Consider the following 22,265-nt stretch of genomic DNA (forward strand, 5'->3'; position numbering starts at 1 on the left):
AAATAGTATGGAAATTGAACAGTGTGAGTTCATGGGTAAAGGAGCATAGTTAAGATATTATTTGGTGTCACAATTTCATAAAACTGTTGCATACTCACAGAAACATAAAAACGCATTATTATGTGTGAAATATCGTAAGTTTGGCTCTGAGCACTATGGGATTTATCATCTATGGTCATCAGTCCCCTAGAACTTAGAACTACTTAAACCTAACTAACCTAAGGACATCACACAATACCCAGTCATCACGAGGCTGAGAAAATCATATCGTAAGTTTTTGGCCCTTATCATGTGGAATAATGGAAGTAGCGAGAGGACTTATGAGAAGGGTTTTTTTTTTAAAAAAAAAGATATCCTTACTGACTTTCGATGTGGCTGCTTAAAATTTTGCCATAGAATAGCTAAAAAAACTGGCATCCATCAAAACTAAAACGGAGATCCAACACAGTCTTCACATTAGTGTCCCAATTACCTCAGACCTAGCTACGAGCTGAGGCATTCATCTTTCCCGTACTGCACCAGTGGTGGCTAGGGCAGACAAATCAAAATGTAAAATATGAGATTAGTTCCAGTTTTTGCGTAGAACGAGCTCCCTGCACTCAAAACCATAAATTGATACTATGATGTCACACCTTAAATAAAAATCACTCGTATTATTTAATGGAAATATCCAGAAGAAATCAAGTAAATTTAGTAAGACACTTCCGTGCCGTCCAGTACATAACTGAACAGTCACAGACTTGTCAGACATATTCTGTATTATTGCCAAGTTTCAGTTATACTATCGGTGGGAAAATTTGTTTCTGAAAGACCGAATCCTGAAGAGCTGGAATACAGAAAGTGTATGTCAAACAGCTTTATTCCCATTTCTGTAACAAGATTTATGGACCAGGCCGTAGTTACAAATAATATTTAGCTGCACTAAGTGCAAACTAAACAATATAAATCAACAGCTGTCACAATAATTTTAGGTTTCTGTTTTAAGCGAATGAAAACAGAAAACTTAAATCAGCAGAAGCTATTTACGTTTTTGAAAGAGGCTCCAGTCGATATACTACAAACATTATGAACAGAAAATACGTCTTATGATCATTATACCCTTAGATAATGCTTTTGTTCAGAACGCTCTAATAGGCACTATCCCAAAAACAGACGAACGCAACTAAAAGACAACAACGAAGCACTGATTCCAAAATGTGAACAAAGCAGACGCAGTTGGCATCAGAACTTGGAAAAGGAAAACAACGTGCTGACAGTAATGTGTAGAATGAATTATCTTTCAACAAAACTGTTATTCAGTCCATTAATAATTAAAGAACGACGAGTATGATCTACTCATAATGATTACAACTGAAGCAGATACATGTGTATCGTGGTACTTCTTGTGCTCGGACAGTTGGTAGCTGCAGATAAAGTCAAGGATGCTGGCCGATGGAGGCTTCAGTGAAACAGTAGTAACAAACAAGTTCTTTATTTTGACTCTGTTAAGTAGTGAGCCAGTTACATGTTTGATGGATCCCTTGTACAATAAATCATAATGATGTGGAATGAGTAACTTTACATTCACACCAATAATTAATTTGTAGATATGGCCACATGCTGAAAATTTGTAAGTTTCTTTTTTTAAATATACAGATGTGAATTAATAATTTCAGCCCACCACCTTTTACAAATTACAACCATATAAATTCGGCTATGGAAAAGAAGGAGCTGCCAACGAAAATTTTTATCAGTTTGTCTGCAAAATTTACTTTGCTGCCTGTCAGATATTTTTCATCAACTGGTAAAATTTTAGTTGCACCATTGTGCACCACTCTTTGTGCTAAAAACAATCTTAATGTGGATGAACGTCATTTTTACTTCTGGTATTGTAATCATGTATACCACTGTTCCTTTTGAACTGCAGTGGATTTATAATACAAACATCATGAAGGAAGAAATATAAATATATTGTGAAGCAGTAGCCAACGTGATCAATTCCTTAAACAGCTGTCAATGAGATAATCATGGCTGAGCATTTCTTTCATAACAGGGTGCTTGACATAAAAATGACACCTCTCTGACACCAGTAACCAGAGGATAACTGCTTTGTGGGAAGGCAGCCCACCCTTACATTTTCTGCAGGAAGCTCACCCAATCTATCTTTCCTTCTCTTATACAGGTGTATGCCCTGTCTAATATATCCCTTTCTCCAAATTGTAGCAACAGGTCCTGCGTTCATGTGTGATTTGATGTCAGTCAGCAGGAAACTGCTCAACAGTGTGTTGACATGGCTCATAGCAGTGTTAGCCCAGGGATGGTCATGGCGCTGTAGCACCTCCACAAAAGTTACACTTGTTTCTTTAGTTGTTACCCCAATTTTGCCCAGGTACCCATAATCCATAATTTATGTCTCTAGACAGGCTCCACGTATGATAACCTGATCCTTTTTTTAAAGATCTTTACACAAATTCCTTATGTCCTCTGTCACCTGGCTAAGACTGGTACACTGTTTCACATTACTTGTTAACTAATATCCTGTTCCTAACTCGTGTTGTACCATGACCTACACCATACCAATGCTAGACCCTAGCAGCAATACTATTTTCTTCCTAGTCGCTTTTGGTCTTGTCCTACACTTAGTTTCTTTGCTGGAGGCCTGCTGCATCTTGTGCTGGTGACCATACTGTTTAGCCCCCTCACCTACAAATTGTCGTCATCATGCTGCAAACTACTGGAGCCTACAGCTGGGGTAGGCTCTTCCCTTCCTGCTTAAGATGAAAAGTCTAACTTTCAGTGTATTGACAGTGGCTGCCTGACATGCAGATGTGACGTGCACTAAGGATCGCTGACATGAATGCCCGGCTTAGCAACATGAGACACAGTAAGACAGGCTGTGCGGGAAACTGACAGCATCAGCCACACTGCAGATGGCCAGAATGCCGGCACAGAAAACTAGCCACTTGGTCAGAATTTCCGTATCAATGAACTGCACTGCAACCAGCCAAGACATCCACGCCAGCGAAGATAAGTGCAAGGTGGTGCTGCCTCAGAGTCGACCCACTGCCCCCAGAGCAGGAGCATGCTGCTGCTGCAGTGGGCCACAAAGGGCCCGCTCAGTGGGACATTACTAAGTCCCAGGAGATGGATAAGTACCAGGAGATAGCCTCGCAATGATGCAGGTGAGAACTGATTGTGGCTGTTGGCTGATCCATGAACACTCATCATCCCATGTAACCCTTTCATCCCAACAGGTGCTGCTGAACTGTTCATAGTTTAACTGAAATCAGCAAGTTTACATACATGTCCACTGGCTGCCTTTCGCTTCTGTAATGTTTTACCAGTAGGCTCCCACATAATCATGAACAAACTGTCAGAGCCACTACGCAAATAACTGCTACCAATGCTTTGTCAATAAACGCAAAAAGCATGTAGGTTGAAGAGCTTTTCAACTTGCATAATGTTTAACACTAAATAACAAGAGGTTCACCACACTTAGGATGGTGCTAACTTTCTATGCAATGCTTAGTCCAGTGGACCCGGTCAGAGTTTTAACTTTTAATTGCTGTATGAAAGATTTAAAACTGATTCTCCACGCATCAGGTATGTTCTCTTAAAATATTTAATAACACATTAAAAGCACTATTAGAAATCTGTGTCACTAATTTTGAGTGTCACTTAGATTTTTCTTTTTTATACCACATATTTACATAACCTGGGTTCGATGGGCTCTGTTGTTTATGTCATTAAATTAGATTGGGTCAGTATCAACTACTTTTTGTTGTAATTCAGAGAATACATTATTGGCACACATATGCTTTGTTGTGACTACAGAAAATACATTGTTGCAACTTGCAACTCTGTTCAACTGACAGATAGTGAACTGCTGCATTGTGTAAGAGAGTGAAACACTGCAGTAGACGGTTACAAGTGTGTAAAGGAATATAGAAATGTTGTAGGCTTTGCCATACAACTCATTCAGAAGAAAGGAAAGAACCATTTGCAACAGTAAGCAATAACATAAAGTAAGCAATAACATAAACAGCAATCCATGGGAGAAAAGAGTACTTCGGTTATTTCTTCATATTATTCTTTTCCAGATAGAATGTAGGATTCTACATCTAAAAAAGGTAGCAGGACAGAAGATAGCATGTGATTTTCAAGCCCAAATTTTTAAATAGATGTAGCTCAGTGGTTGCTGAAGATGACGATTTCCATTCAGATGTAAGTACTGTTTTGGATGAACATAATGAAGATGTTCCTCAGGCAGCAGCATGCAACTCTTTGGATGAAGAACACAGTATTGCAAAATAAAACGCCTGCACACAATTTGATGAAATTTATACTACGAACAGGCATAATCACTTACACTCCCAAAAATGCTTGGGATTCATTTGTACCTCTAGGACAGTGTACGAAAGTAATGACACCAAAAATTAATGTCACGTGCATGAACAGTGGCTTCATTTGTGGGTCATTGTGAATTCGTAGAATATTTGACAAATAAGCCCGGACAGTATGGAATGAAAATGTTCTATATGTGCAAACCTGAAACTAGTTATGTTATCGATGGAATTGTGTACACAAGAAGAGAACCAGATAAGCGAGCCCAGAAAAACTGGAGCATTGGCACAGTGAAGACCCTTGCAGGCAATATTGCTGGTACAGCTAGAAATGTTACTATAGAAATTATTTTACAAGTGTACCATTGGTAGAACATCTCATGAGTAAAATCATAATTGTTGTGGGACCAATGAAGATGTACAAAGAAAAATTCCAAAGGAGATGAAGTCAAATAGTAGTAGACAAGTAAATTCAAGTCTATATGCATTTACAAAATACGTGACACTGGTCAGTTTTTCACCAAAGAAGAACAAGTGTCTAATCCTCCTCAGTACCCATTCATGATGAACAGCACCCAGAATGGAAGCCTGGGACTATGAAATTTTATAACCAAATGAAGGGTTGTGTAGATGTTATGGATCAGCTAATGAGCAATTATACATGCAAAATACAAACTAAATGGTGGCAAAAGGCACTGTGGTGCAACAAAATGGACATATGCACTCCAAATACCCCTACTCTTGGCACAGCATACCATATATTGTAACAACAAGCACTGCATTCATGTGCCATTTGATTTCAGTCAGCAGGAAACGGCTCAACGATGTGTTGACATGGCTCATAGGGTTTTTGCGCAAGAGGTTTTCTGCGCAAGCGGAGACTTTTCATCAAGGAAAGTTCAGTAGAGTTAATCCAACTGTTTATGATCAGAAGAGCTTCTAGTCCTACAGAAATCTACAGACATCCATATACCTGGATATGGAGAAGTTCATTACTGTCCGTACAACACAAAACAGCAGTGGTAACAGCAACACTACGGTGTGTCACAAGGAGAGAAGGTGTTTCATTATGTCCTTCTTCAAAGGGCAGAGAAATAAAGAGAATTCGCTGAAAGTCCACAAAACATGTTTGCCAGCATCATATCAGTATGGTGTGCAGTAATTGCAAAGTTTTTGTCAATATTATAACACTAATTTGTGAACAGTTTGTGATTAAATAATAGTGGTGGCTTATGTTTCAGTTTTCATAACATAATTTATTCAAAGAAAATAGATCAAAATTGTAAATATACTGATTTTCACTTAATCAGGCTAATAAAACTGATTCCACCTGTCTTATACTGATAAACCTTAAAACCAAATATTCATGCATGATAATATCCAAGACATATTTTTTTTCATTTAAAATCTTCTATTAGACATAATGGGTCCAACAGGCCCAGAGTATGTAAGTCTGTGAACAATATGGGTCACGCATAGAAAGGTTAATTTAGTTCCTGAAGATTTCACTTTAACAACAACTATAGGCTACCATAATTTTCATATGAGAATTACGAAGGTGTAAATGACAAAGCAGATGGGAATATATTTCCAGTAATTTCAGAGACTATCCGTACACTGCTGATTTATGAGATGAAATTCTCACTACTTTGGATTATAGACTTAATTTCTGCCAGTGAAAGAATTGCTCAACACTGTTTGAATAGCATCAACACACAACTGATACCCACTATATGGCATTTAATACCAGCAAAAATGCCTTATGATTGCTTCTTTCTGCTAGCAACTTAATTTCTTTTGCAGTAGACAGTCACTTAGTTGTGGAGGCAATAAACAAGTTTTAACGACTACCACACAATTTTTCATGCCCTCTCCCTCCTGCACCACATCCACTATAGAAGTCTCACAAATTATGACATTGGACGAAGATTTATACCTACTTTACGACCTTCTTGTTGTTAGGTTTTCTGACTGGGTACTCTGCTGTTGCTCTGAGGAGAAATACGAATATTATGAAGAATGAAGTCATTAACACTAAGCTGTGTGAATAACTGTCACATGATGCATGACGTTTTACTTTATTACGTCTATACTACTAAATCTATTCTCTATGTATTTCGCAAATAGTGTAAAAATATACCACTGAATGTACCTAGGTCACATTGCTCAGGAGAGAGGATTTGATAGCGATTGAACCACTTGAAATCGTAAATGCAGGAAGAAACGTGAAATAAGTGTACAAATTAGTGTGGAATATATTAAATATATGTGAAATGTGCGTACTCTGGGAAAGCTGCAGTCGAAAAGTTTCTCTTAAATCCCTGGATCGATTTCAACTAAACTTGGTGCACACACTACTCTCAGGAAAGAAATGCTGTAGGGGTAGGTAAGAACTGGCAACCTCCTATTGGGGTGAGTATGATAACATGAAGAGAGAAAGGGTGGGGGTTGGGGGGTGGGGAAGAGGTGGACAGACAGAGAGGGGGGAAGGAGGACATGGACACAAATATGGGGGATGAGGAGATGCACACAGTGAGGGGGATGGGGTAATGCACACAGTATTGGAAGAGGAGGATATGGACAGAGAGAAGGTGAGAGAAAGAGGTGGGCTGCAAGAAGGTGGAGGAGAAGATAAGCAGAGAGATGGAGAAGAGGAAATAAATGGAGAAAGGGAAGAGGAAATGGAGAGAGAGGGAGGGAGGAGGAGATTAACACAGAGAGGGGGAAAAAGAGACTGACAGAGAGTGGGGGAGAAGGAGATGGATAGAGAGAGGAAAAGGGGGAGATGGACAGAGAGGGAGGTGAGGAGGAAATAAATTGTGTGAAGAGGAGACAGAGGGCAGGAAGAGATGGACTCATGTGGGGGTGGAGGAGATGAACAGAGGGGAAAGCATCAGATGGACAGAGGGGGCAGAAGCAGATGGACAGCGAGAGCAGGAGAAGGACGTGGGTAGAGGGAGGGGAATAGCAGACAGACAAAGAGAGTGACAAAGGGAGATGGACAAAGAGAAGGCTAAGGATGAGATGTGCTAATAGAATTGGAATAAATACCTACCCCAGCAACACCAGGTACTCAGCTAGCATATAAATAATTACTGGCTTTCGTCAAACCCCATCAGTCATCTGATGATTGTGAAAAGTTGCCTTTTTTCATCTACACAGCAGTGCAGCACAAATGCAAGGGTTTCTTATGATTCTGTTACTTAATTTCAATAAGTTTGTTTTAAATTACAGTAGAGACAGAGGGAAACATCTTACTTTAGATAAATAAGGGTCAGTCAAATGAAAATAATATGGATGGAAAATGTAAGTAAAGTGTTTATTATTTCAAAAATAGTAGCCATAACTGTTAACACACTTATCCCATTGTGAGGCAAGATGGTCAATACCTTCCTGGAGAAACCTTTATTGTTTCCTTTGGAAGCATGACAGTAGCCAGGGGAGCACCTCTTTGTCCCAAGCAAATCAACGGCCACGAATGTCTTCCCCCAGGGCTCCAAACATATGGAAATCAGATGGGGAGAGATCAGGACTGATTGGGGGATGGATAAGAGCCTCCCACCAAAGCTGCTTCAGTGTAGTCGAAACACGAGCGGCGGTCCTCATGTTGCCAACTTTGTTTAGAGTACACTGCAGAAGTTTCACTGGAAAACCCTTAGAGACCCTCCATACAGTCCCTATGTCTCCCCAAGCGATTTCCATATCTCTGGAGCGATGAGGAAAAAAATTCGTAGTCCTTGATTTGTTTTGGAAGAAGAGGTGCACGTCTGGGTACAATCATGATTCTGTAGGCAACAGCAAACATTTTTCCATGAATACATTGACCATTTTGTCTCACAGTGAGATAAATGCATTAACTGTTATGGCGATTGCTTTTGAAATAATAAACTGTCTCTCTCGTTTTCATTTGACTGGCCCTTACACCTTTCCAGCGAGATTTGAAACTGTGGCTGCAGTTACAGTGGCACACAGCTAGTGAGGCATCAATAACGTGAACATTCTCTCACTGATATAGTACTGGCCATACTTAGTAACTGTTTTGTGATGGCGTCAACGCATGTGAGACACATGTGAATTATAGTTCATCGCCTATTTATTCATGTTAACATTTAAAATACTAATATGAAGCGTATTCTCGTATTTGTGTAACGCGAGTTTTCATATCTTTGTCACGCAAGTGCAACAGAAAGTGTTTGGTGTTACGCTGTTGTCTCAGATAGCAAGGTTTGTAAATCTTTTGTAGTCTGTTTGATAAAGGTCAGTCAAATGACAATGATACGTATGGAAAAAAAGTAAGTTAACAGTTCATTATTTCAAAAGTAATCACCATACCTGTTAATACATTTCTCCCTCTGTTAGACACGACGATCGATGCCTCCGTGGAAAAATGTTTGAAATTGCCTACAGAAACATAATTGGACCAAAGTGTGAACTTCTTCGTCCCACGCAAATCGACACCCTCATGTGTCTTCCTTCTGGGCTCCAAAAACATGGAAATCTCATGGCTGAAATCGAAACCATGTGGAGGATGTGTAAAGGCTTCCCAGCGAAACTTCTACCGCTTAATTGAAGCAACAGGCACGTCTGCTCTGGGAAAGGCGTGATGAAATTTTCCTTTGACTACAAGGGCCTGCTGTGCATGTTTTGGAACACAGTACTACAATTAACGCACAGCAGTACATGAACACTTTGCAAAAACTCAAGTCTGCCATAAATTCCAAACGCTCGAGAATGATGAAAGATGGCATAATTCGGTCGCAGAATAATGCCAGCCCACATGTTCCCAAGGTTGTTTCGGCTACTCTGCGAAAGTTTCGCTGGGAAGCTCTTACACATCCTCCACGTAGTCACTGACTGACCCCATGTGAATTCCATATTTTTGGAGCCCTGAAGAAAGACATTTGCGGCCAACGATCGGCTTAAGGCAAAGAGATGCACACGTGGGTTCAATCAAAGTTTCATATGCAACTTTAAACATTTTTCCATGCAGCCACTGACTGCCTTGTCTCACAGTATTAATGCTATTACGTATTAACAACTATGGCGGTTACTTTTTAAATAATTAACAGTTTACTTACTTTTTCCATCTGTCTCTGGCACCAGCCCAGAACCAGCTTTGATCAGAAGACACAACACACCTCCACCATGCCTTCTGATGAGCTCTCACCTGACACCGTTGAAGTCGCTAATGGCAGTGGTTTGGGATTAATGAAATGCATACTACAAGGGGCTGGCTCGGAGATGTCCTTGAAGCAGCCGATTTGTAACAGTTTCCATCTGTCGCCATATGTTGGTTAGGAGGAGGCCAGCTGACGGTCTGCAACTAACCCTTCTGCGTGCTAGACACACTGGACCTACACCTGCAGTTATGGCCTGAGATAGACGCCGAAGGCCACAACTTGACCCCTTTCAAACTCGCTCAGTTGGCTGTAGAAAGCGTGAGTGCTTCCCTGTGGCATGGTTTCCTGCTTGCTCCTCACATTGAGGTCACATTTATCCTTCTGGCTGATAGCATTCCCTATTAAAGGGCGACACAGATGGCGCTCTGGTAGCTATTCCACTACGGTATTTGTTGGTGGATGATGTTGAAACCATTATCAGTACATCTACTGTCCTCCAGGTGGTGTATACTTTCATAAGATAAAAATCAAAGTCATCTTTCCAAGCATACTAATTTTTTCGCTCAGTGTGTTTATAAACGTAGGGGAGAGTTTTCAGTATTATACAGGCTCGTAATTTTTACAACATTAAATTCGTACCTCTTGTACTATCTGACATTTCGAGAGATCAGTAAATACATTCTTCTGTGAGCCGTATTGTCAGCTATGAGTTCTTTGCTTCGAGGAACAGATCACATGAAGACAGTGCTGAATTTGTTGTAGTTTCCATCTAAATTTTACATTTGCAGCAAAGACATTTACTAATATAAGTGTCAACATAATGTTTTATTTAGGGGCGAATATACATCAAATACCCGCCTCTGTAACCAAGGTCACTAATGCACTCTTGTACGGTGGTGCTCGTCTCAGAGGTAAGCCTGTTCACATCCTGGTGGTGGATAAGATTTTCGTTGCCAGTATTTGGCCAGCAAGGAGAGGATGGGTGGTGGCATAAAGATCCTGACCAGCAGTCTTTGCACCATGTCCTGGATTAAAGCTATTCATAGTGTCTCATGAAGTCAGGACACGAAACAATAATGAGGACTTCAAGGTCGGTGACTCACCTGGTTCTATGTGCTAGGAGTAAGCTGTGCGCTGGCACATGTTTTCACCCTCTTCCTTCCTTCTGACCGTAACAACAAACACCCAACACTAACTGCAAAGATGCTTGTTACAGTCATCAATACGATATAGATACACACTTAACACTTCATAACAGGTTGGGGGAAGGTAATAGCAAACCACCTCCACTAGGACTATGCCAAGAGTGATGGCGCAGGCTTCCTGCATCTGCTCCCCTATGCTCATGTCCTGAGTGCAGAACTATTTATTATATACACGAAATAGTCACCAATCTGTATTCGTTGTGATTTGCTTGTAGGAAACTGAGAAAGAGTAAATGGCAATGGTGCCTACAGGGCACCGCTATTAGTTTCCAGTATTGTGCTGGTAGAATTTCAGAAATTTCTTTGTATACTGAGCTCTGAAAAATACGTGTAGCATATTATTGCAGCATAATGTTTAGAAAGGATGTGGTGAATTTTCTAGTGCGTTCTTTGTCCTAAGTTATTAATTAATGATTATTTTGTATTACATAATCACAGAAATTCGTTATGGAAAATGTAGCACAGATTTAGCTGTTACAATATATCTAAATAGAGATCATACATTAATTGAATTTACACAGACATAAAATATGCCTCAGTCAGTAATTGAGAGACATGGTGAAAATGAAAATAAAAACGCAAATGTGGATATAAACGTTTTTGAACACAAAAGAGTTTTCCAAAGAAGTTAAAAAAGAATTGGAAGATCATATTCTTTCTTTTATAGAGATGATGTTCAGTTTATGCATGTCTGATGTAAGAAAACTTGCTTTCGATTTTGCAGAAAGAAATGACTGCCCCTTAATTTCAATGGAAAAGGAGCCATGGGAGACAAAATATGGACTAAGGGTGTTCATCGAAGAAATAGTATCGAATCTGAGGGAAATGAGGAAGGTTCCTAGCAAAACTTCAGTGTCTGGCCAAGGATCCTATAAGCTGAAGAGTAGACTAAGCAAAACAAAAAATAAATAAAAAACAAAAATTAAAATGATGTTAACCAAAGCAAAGGGGAAGAAATCTGGAACTACAGATTCAGTTCTGAAAAATGAAATGAAATGTCGTGTGACGAGGGCCTCCCGTCGGGTAGACTGTTCGCCTGGTGCAAGTCTTTCGATTTGACGCCACTTCGGCGACTTGCGCGTCGATGGGGATGAAATGATGATGATTAGGACAACACAACACCCAGCCCCTGAGTGGAGAAAATCTCCGACCCAGCCGGGAATCGAACCCGGGCCCTTTGGAATGACAGTCTGTCGCGCTGACCACTCAGCTACCGGGGGCGGATAGTTCTGAAAAGAAAGCGTTCAGAAGACTCTGCAAGGAAGCAACCTCTGAAACTCATTCGTAAAATAGGGGATGGTTTGGCAAGTTGTGTGAGGAAGATTGAACAGAAAACGATCAGATGCCTGAAATACTAGATGTGGATTCATGGAAAGCGTGCAGCAGTGGAAAAGGAGTAAGAAAGTAACATTTTAATGCCTGCAAATACTGAGGTAAGAACTAAAATATAGATTTCCTTAAACTTAGACTAACATATATCTTCAAGCTCAGGGACAGTTTATAATCATGGTAAAATTTACGCACACACCGGTGAAAGTTGGGTAACAAAAATCATAATTTGTACCATTTGCAGATATTCGCCAAACTACATTAATTATTACTACATTATTATTTATCAGTTCACTGATGCTTTTACGTCACTAGTTTTCTCTATTTTTTATGGCGTACCTGGAAGAAGGGAAACACTGGAAGTTTGCCACACAAAATATTTGTATTTATCTTACATATTCATCTCAGAGCAATAGCAGAGCGCCCAGACAGAAAATCTGACTACAACAAGGGAGTACAGTAAGTATAAATGTGCATCCAGTGTCACAATTTATGAGATATCCAGAGTGGTGAGGGGGTGATGGGGCAAAGGAGTGGGTGTTGTGTACTGTAACACTTTTTTATCATCTCCACAATGAGGTTACAGTCTACTGCGAAAGAAATTAAGTACCTGGTAGAAAAATGCCATCACAATATTTTGCCACAGTTAAGTGGCATATAACAGCCATGTGTTATGTGTTGATGCTATTCACACACCGCTGAGCAAAACCGTTTCACAATCAGAAACTAAGTCTGGGATACTCTGGCTGACAATAACCAGTGTTAAAATAATGTATTTGTAGTTTATAGTCTCAGCAGCAAGTGTTTGGCCTCTGCAAATAACACAGCCATTAGCCCATCTGTGCCACCACATTACATCTGCCTAATTCTCATATGAATATTGTGGCAACCTAGAAGTATCACTGATGTAAAACCATAATGAACTAAATTAATAAAACTCTGTGCTGATTGTGCATCACTGTACAAAAAATTTGCATACATGCTCAGCTTGGTGAGGTTCTCTCTGTCTCACACGTACTACAAGTTCAGAAAATCATCACTGCAGATGCTCTTTGCTTTTATTGTCAAAGCATTAGGAACAGTTATACTTTAATCACTACGGTTAGATGATAGTTATTGTTCTTTCAATATTTGTGGACTGAATGACAGTTTTGCATATGGATGACTTTTTCTATGCTTTACCATCCGTGTTTTGTGTTCCTTCTTCCACGTTCTGATGGTAATTACTTCTCCTTTCATTTTAGCAGAAGCTAGAAATCTACTTGCACTCCACCCATTCGTTGGTGTCATTTTCACCATGGGTTACTGAGCACACTTATGTTGTTCATAGCTTAAGAAATCTCCAGTGGATGTTCAAGTTTTGCAGTCAATGATTTATTGTGTTCTTAAGTGTTGGGGATAGTGCCAATGACAGCATTCTTAAAAACAACATTTTCGATGTCTGTATCGATCAAAATACATGTTGCCCACTCATAATGCTTACAATATAGTCACAGAGAAGCTAAAAAATGTGAATCCCAAAGTGTGATTTAGCTTTTAAGTTTTCTGTATACTTAAGACTAACAAACAAAACCAATTCTGGCAGTTATTTACTTACAATGTCTAGTTTATAGTCAGCAGTTGGCAACTGCACTTTGTATCCTAAACCAAGCTACCGAAATGAGAATAAACCTCATTGACATATACGTGAGGTATTCTGGTCTTCATGGGCTGCATCATTCAAATGCAAGCTGTAACCACTTCTGTGCTTGCTCAATGAATACAACGGCTGGTGAAACGAATCTTCCTGCTGATAGTATAACAGAAATTTGCCACCAATGTAGAATATGTTTGATAGCTGTATGACTGTTGCGTTACAGCTCGGATGGCAAAGAAACATCCTACTAAATTCACTTGATATTTTCTCGTTATTTCCACTGAATAATATGAGTGATTTTCACTTGAGGTGTAAAATCAGACTATAAATTTATGGTTTTGAATCCAGGAACGTTGTTCCATCCGGAAACTGCAATTAATCTCATGTTCTACAATGTGATTCATCTGTCATAGCCACCAATGGAGCAATATGGGAGAGTGGGATGTCGCATCCCTTCTCTAGTTCTGGAATAGTGGGGATGCACTGGGACATGATGACTACATTGGGTCTCAGTTCCAGTCTTTATTGAGGACAGTTTTCTACCCATTATGTAACAGAGGAACCATCAGCCACATCAAAAATCAATAAAGAAATCGTAAGAAAACCTCTGTGTCATATATCCTCTCATTACTTCCAGTACACAACACTGTAAGGGCGAAAAACTTATGATACTGCACGCTTGATAATGCCTTTTTTCTTTTTCTGCCAACATAATTTTTTGTTTTTGTGAATATACAATATAATCTGTTAAATAGTGTCGCTGAATAATTTTTTGTCTGTCTTCTTAATGTGTTGAATGCAACTGACAAACGTCAGTTTCCAATTCAGTACGTCACAGGAAAGCACATAGACAAACAGCGTTTTGAAATCCACAGTACATAAAGTCTTACTAATTCATGCTAATTTACACACACTCTTATAAAAGATACTTCGTATTTTACTAAAACAGACTTTCATCTTAAGATTATCAAAGTAAGTTTTAATTGGTGTGTATTATTACAGCACATATTTTCATAGCGTTCTTCCACTAGTTTACTGAACCCAGCCATAAATATAAGAGGGAAACTAATAATAAATAATATATTCTGTAACACTATCTAAGACGACCTGAGAATGTTCTGGTACTTTACGGATTACTTGCCTGTAGAAAGCTATTCGTTTTGAGTTAAAGATGTCACCAAATCTAATTTGAACTGTATCTTCGCCTGGAAACAAATTTTCTTGATGATTGTTTTGATGAGGGATGGGAAAGGTAAACATTTGAGGGAGCAAAATGAGATGAAGAAGTATGGAAGGAATCACTTTCCAAACAAACTCCTGTTTAATTTTGTTTGTGAAATCATCAGAATGTTTCACTGTGTAATAGGGAAAATTGATGCAGTATTGTTGGTCGCATTTCTTATACTAGGACCAGACGGTGTCTCAACTGTTGGGAAAAATTCCAGCTGCGATGGAAACACCCCTGCAGACGAGTTCGTCGTGGATAACATCCTTTTCGTGCCACTAGAACCAAAATATTTATTGTTCACTCTGTCCTCTACTTGAGGAGATTTCGTTTGTTAGGTCTCACCTATTACTTTCTTCTTAAGAATTTAACATAAAAGCATCAATGCTCGTCACTAGCAGCATTATTTATAGAAATGCTCAATGAGTGAGTCAGTGACGTTCAAATGAAAATGTAATAATAGTCACATCTATGATTTTTGTTGCTTTGAATTGGAGCATGCAACACTCCTGCACTCAACTTCTAAATCTTGCCTGTCAAATGAAAATGTCACAATTCTTCACATAGACCTACGTCACTTATCAATACTTCCTGAATGACGAAAATCATTCATGCCAGAACGATATTTCTTGAAACATGAAAATCATATACTGACATGATTTGCCCAGTAGCAGTGGCTCCACACATGATGCAATGGTTTCAAGCAACTTCTGCTGTCTGCACCCCTCTGTGAAGTCCAAAGTGGACAATGTCACAAATATTATAGTTTTTCCATATTATATATTTTTCCCGTTGAAACTGCATTTTATAACGCTTAAAAAGCTTTGATAAGACGGAAGTATGCAAAATCCAGTTTGTAACTACACTTAAAATATTAGAACCCCAAATTACAAAATGACTGTAGCTCCTAGAACCGCTCGGCCACAACGGCCGGCAGACTCGAACACTCTACTTTGAGTCTATATTGTGTGATGTGTGCTAACTGACCATTGGCAGGTGCAGCATTGTACGGGGGTGAATCAAATTAAAACATTAAATTTGTAACAACAAAACGAAATTTCGCGCTGTTATCCTGTAAGTTGGTAAGCGTGCTACAAACAGTGTGCAGCATAGCCTGTAGGTGGCAGCATAGGGCAGATGCACACATACTGTCCCAGTATCAGTATAAAGATGGCTGCCCCACTTGCGACTTGCACCAGGTAAGAACACCGTTCTGTTATTCGATTTTTGTGTAGAGAAGGTGTCAAACCTATTGAAATTTATCGACAAATGAAGGTTCAGTACAGTGATGCATGTTTGTCACAGCAGCAAGTCTACAAATGGAGTAGGAAGTTCGCAAATGGTGTGACTTCAGTGGAAGGTCAGGAACAACGAGTTGTGACTCCACAGAAAATTAAAGCAGTTGAAGCTATAGTGAAGGAAAACTGCCAAGCGACACTGAATGACATTGCAGCATGTTTACAGATTAGTCATGGGTCAGCACACAGCACTGTGCATAATGTGGTCCAGTTTCACAAAGTGTCTGCAAGATGGATGCCACGGCAGCTGACTCCTGAAATGGGAGAACGACGTGTTGATGCTTGTGAAGAACTTCTTCGGCGCTTTGAACAAGAAGGTGATGGCTTCCTTGCAAGAATCGTTACTGGGGACGAAACCTGGGTTCACTTCGACCAACCAGAAATGAAGAGAGCAAGCAAGGAATGGCGCCATTCCTCATCACCAAAACCAAAGAAGTTTCGAACAGAACCATCAGCAGGGAAGATTATGCTGACTCTCTTTTAGGGCGAAAAAGGCGTTATTTTGGAGCATTACATGCCTAGAGGGACCACTGTCACCAGTGCATCATACACAGATCTCCTAAAAAATCATCTGCTGCCTGCAATCAAATCAAAGCGACGTGGATTGCTGTCAGCAGGTATCCTTTTGCAACATGACAATGCAAGGACCCACACTACCCGTACAACAGTTGCAACAATCACAAACCTGCATTTTGAGTGTCTTCCTCATTCACCATAAACACCAGACCTTGCACGAAGTGATTTACATATCTTTGGACCACTCAAAGACGCAATGGTGGGAAAGAATTTCCAATGTGATGAAGAGGTACGCTACACACTGCATGAGTGGTTGCGTGGAGTACCAAAAGAATTTTTTTTCTAAGGGAATTTATGCACTTTGTAAGTGCTGGAGTACTTGCATTGAGCATGGGGGAGCTTTGTACCACTTCCGCACAATAAATAATATTTAAAAAAATATTTAAGGTTTTCATTTGACTCACCCTCGTACAACTTGAGCAGACAACAAAACTTCCTACAGTGTTGCCATATTGTGTAGATGGCCTGACAGAATTCTGAGCGATAGTCAGTGTAATTGATTCCTTATGTGAACCACTCAGACTTTGTTCCTGCAACGGCTGGCTGGAGGTAGATTTTATGTGTAAGGCTGTAACTAAATGGAGTGTAACCTTCATAATGGTACCTTAGGTAGAACAGTTGTAGAACCCAAACAAACATAAATTTAAATGTGATAGTTTAACCTGCAACTACACATTGTTGAATATTCAATGGTCTCACACTGTTGTTACCTTGGTTAACCACACCATACTATCAGTACCTTCAAACCGTTCTTTCCTCAGACTGCATGTGCACCATTGAGACCCAACAACTATTTGTTAGTAGGTTATTTGTTGCTGTAGCTACTTAGTATGCACTTTATGGAGTCAGTTTGACAATATGTCCATGATTGGATGAGAAAAGCCTTATACCTCAATTTTTACACTTGGGAAAAAACTTTTAGTTATTTAAACAAAACAAGACCACTTTAAACATTCTAATATTACTATTAACATTTGTTTTTACGCATATGGCAAAGTTGCTACCTGGAGCAAGCAGAAAGAAGAGGTTTTGAAGTTATGGTTTGATGAAACCAAGACACAACGTGATGATGAGAGTGATCTTAGTGATGCAGAAACGATTGTACGTGAACATGATAGTAACAGTGATAAAGAAAGTGGCAGTTCAGAGTAAGAATCAGGTGAAAAATACTAGACCTTTCACGCTTGGAAAAAATCGTTTCCTATGATCCAAGCAACCCCCCCCCCCCCCTTAGCTCCCATTCTAGAATGCCATAACACAGTATACTGATACAGTTATCTAGACTTATACAAAAATATAAGAAGCCATCAGTGACTGAAAAGGAAGCTTGGTCCTGCTTATTTTCGAAGGTTCATGCTGTTCATTTTTGGAATATAACCTACAGCCAGCTTACAGACAGAAGTGATGACACTTTCTGCAGGACACGAGCATCATTTTGCAGGAAAATGTTCAAGAAAGTACAGTGCAAGCTGTTACTGATTTGCTTGAATGATGGGATTGCTATGAGCTATACCACCTACTGCACTCTCAAAACTTAAGCCCCTACTGGGTTCTGTTGGATTTCTAAACTGAAGGAAACACTTCACGGCATTCGCTTCAAAACTGCTACAAATTCATCGTGCAATAGACTGCACCGCTCGAACAGTCAACACAACTGGCACTGCTAAGTGTATCCTACGACTTCCACATCGTTGGCAACGGGTCATACACAATGCTGGTGACTACGTTGAAGATCAGTAAAACTCTGAAACACATATCTATTTTGTACAAGCTGTAAATAAATAGTTGCCACTATTAAAGTTCCAACCCTCATACATTCTTCTCCAGCCCAATGTGAAGAAGAAGTTAAAAAGACAGATATTGTTAGTTTCTTTAATGATACAAAATCTGGAGTTGATGCTCTCACTGAAGAATGAGCGACTTATAGTACTGGTCGTTGCACCAGAAGATGGCCGATTTAAATCGTGTTTCACATTCTTGACATCAGTGGAGTCAATGGCTTTATTCTAGAAACAATGGATTTATTATTCACCAGGCTGCCAGCGATAATTCACAACAGACTAGGCCCGAGATTATCACAAAGCTTCTGAAACAACTAGTTACCAACCAGCTACAGAAAAGGTTAAATAATCGTCGTCTTCACCAGGAAATGAGATCATTAATCAGGAAGGTTCTTGGTAAATAAGAGGAACAAGCATTATCAGCTGCAGTGAATCTGACAACTCAAAAATATTGCGCTATAGGTCCCCAAACTGGAAAGGAAAACCTCCACGATATGCAAATGTTGTAAGTGTTTAGTTAGTGGAAAGTGCTCGTCAGCTGTGTATCACAATTGTATTCGACATAACATTTTTTCTAAGAGAGATTACTATTTTACATTATTTATATCTGACAGTATAGTAAAGAAGAATGTTTATTACGTTCCAAGAAATGAATATTTAAATTCGTATAATTTTATAGCTCTAGGAACAGTTTTTACGTTTTATGTATACTTTGTGTGGTGATTTCCTTTCATAATTCTTCTAAATTCCTCTACTTATAGATAAAATAAAGAAAAGTTGTGGTACTAAAGAGTAGGCGAAATTTCAGTCTGGCATTAGGCCTACAACACCTATGGATGCAGAAGTGGTTATTCTTCAAATACTCGTACTAACTCAGACCCAGAACACCAGAATAAATATTTCTATACATTTCCAGCCACATCAAAGAGTAACACATCAACAACATAATAATTAATTTGTAATTTACCTTAAGACATAGACAGTAGTCATTATTATTGTACCGTACATGAATTATTTTTCACAAGCAGATTTTCTAAGCATTTCTAGACACAGGTCTAAGCCTGGTGTTCTTCCAAAGCAAATGGAATTGCCTTTATTTCAACTTACCCCCATTTATGCTACATGGACGTTACTGACTGAAGTAGTACTCTAGATAATGTTTTAATTACAGTATCAGATGTAAATATACAGGCCCAAGAGAAACAAGTAAATCAGTAAAATACTATAAATATGTCAAAAATAAATGTTGAGATAATATATAATCATTATTTGAAAAGCAAGAGTTTAGCCAAACAGGTTTGCAACAGAAGTGCAGCAGCCCCCCCCCTCCCTCCCCCATGCTTACGAAAATATAGAAAAAAATTATCCCACGCTACATTTTTCTGAATGTGTGCCCAAAATACACGGTATCAACTCTTGTAGTGAATATTTCCTCTGCACCCAATTTAATCTGTGATCAATCTGTTTGATGCACTTGCCTGCTTCTATGTAGACAACATTAAACATTGAAAATTAACATGCTGCAGCATTTCCTTTATGTTAGACTCCCCTTCAGTAAATCTCAAGTACCTGAGACAAACAAAACTTGGGGATTAAATGTCAGACACCAGAGACCAATTACAGTCACCACACGTTCTGAGGCCTTTCACGAACTGTAACTGTGTCCTAGAAAGCGTCGAGTGTGTGTTTCATCAATACACTAGTAGCTATCCACAGAGTTGCTTATTTATGGTTGGTAAGCTGACAAAGTGTGACAAGTGCTTGTAATGAGTTCGGAGTTTGCTCTGTACCATATACACATTACTAAGGCATCTGTCGTTAAGCAGTTCATGTTGATACTGAGGACGAAAACTCCTGTGTCAGCTTTTGTTCTAAGAGACCTTTTCTTGAACGTTTTCCTACACCTCGCAAGTGAAAACAAAAACCAATATCAGCAGTTGTCGGAATAAAGAACGTCAACAGCAAGCTCAACAGCGATCCTCAAAGGATGTAACCATTCCGAAACACTCTTTATATCCTGCAGAAGGTCACGTAAAGCACACTGTTACCTGTGTCTGAAGCAGATAAAAAAACGCCGCAGAGAAGTGAAGATCTTTTATGGGCCATATCAAGGAAGTCCAGTCGCAATGTAACACTGGTGTTACAAACAATTCTGTGTTCCTCCAAATTGCCCCATAACATACTAAATCTTCCTCCTAGTAACTGCTCTGACTATTTTTAAATATCGAATCCCTAAAACATAACACTGATTAACTTGGTATTCTTTTGAAAGATGCTAGAAATGATATTATGCTTAAATGAAAATTGGCTAAAAGGAAATGACATAAAATTATACGTAACACCACGTTTTCTTCTAACTGCAAGTTACTATAGACTGTATGAAGATTACGGGGTTCCTCCATATATACAGGGTGTTTCAAAAATGACCGGTATATTTGAAACGGTAATAAAAACTAAACGAGCAGCGATAGAAATACACCGTTTGTTGCAATATGCTTGGGACAACAGTACATTTTCAGGCAGACAAACTTTCGAAATTACAGTAGTTACAATTGTCAACAACAGATGGCGCTGCGGTCTGGGACCCTCTATAGTACGATATTTTCCACATATCCACCATGCGTAGCAATAATATGGCGTAGTCTCTGAATGAAATTACCCGAAACCTTTGACAACGTGTCTGGCGGAATGGCTTCACATGCAGATGAGATGTACTGCTTCAGCTGTTCAATTGTTTCTGGATTCTGGCGGTACACCTGGTCTTTCAAGTGTCCCCACAGAAAGAAGTCACAGGGGTTCATGTCTGGCGAATAGGGAGGCCAATCCACGCCGCCTCCTGTATGTTTCGGATAGCCCAAAGCAATCACACGATCATCGAAATATTCATTCAGGAAATTAAAGACGTCGGCCGTGCGATGTGGCCGGGTACCATCTTGCATAAACCAGGAGGTGTTCGCAGTGTCGTCTAAGGCAGTTTGTACCGCCACAAATTCACGAAGAATGTCCAGATAGCGTGATGCAGTAATCGTTTCGGATCTGAAAAATGGGCCAATGATTCCTTTGGAAGAAATGGCGGCCCAGACCAGTACTTTTTGAGGATGCAGGGACGATGGGACTGCAACGTGGAGCTTTTCGGTTCCCCATATGCGCCAGTTCTGTTTATTGACGAAGCCGTCCAGGTAAAAATAAGCTTCGTCAGTAAACCAAATGCTGCCCACATGCATATCGCCGTCATCAATCCTGTGCGCTATATCGTTAGCGAATGTCTCTCGTGCAGCAATGGTAGCGGCGCTGAGGGTTTGCTGCGTTTGAATTTTGTATGGATAGAGGTGTAAACTCTGGCGCATGAGACGATACGTGGACGTTGGCATCATTTGGACCGCAGCTGCAACACGGCGAACGGAAACCCGAGGCCGCTGTTGGATGACTTGCTGCACTAGCTGCGCGTTGCCCTCTGTGGTTGCCGTACGCGGTCGCCCTACCTTTCCAGCACGTTCATCCGTCACGTTCCCAGTCCGTTGAAATTTTTCAAACAGATCCTTTATTGTATCGCTTTTCGGTCCTTTGGTTAAATTAAACCTCCATTGAAAACTTCGTCTTGTTGCAACAACACTGTGTTCTAGGCGGTGGAATTCCAACACCAGAAAAATCCTCTGTTCTAAGGAATAAACCATGTTGTCCACAGCACACTTGCACGTTGTGAACAGCACACGCTTACAGCAGAAAGACGACGTACAGAATGGCGCACCCACAAACTGTGTCGTCTTCTATAT

The sequence above is a fragment of the Schistocerca nitens genome, chromosome 3 (genome assembly GCF_023898315.1).
Source record: "Schistocerca nitens isolate TAMUIC-IGC-003100 chromosome 3, iqSchNite1.1, whole genome shotgun sequence".
Lineage (NCBI taxonomy): Eukaryota > Metazoa > Arthropoda > Insecta > Orthoptera > Acrididae > Schistocerca > Schistocerca nitens.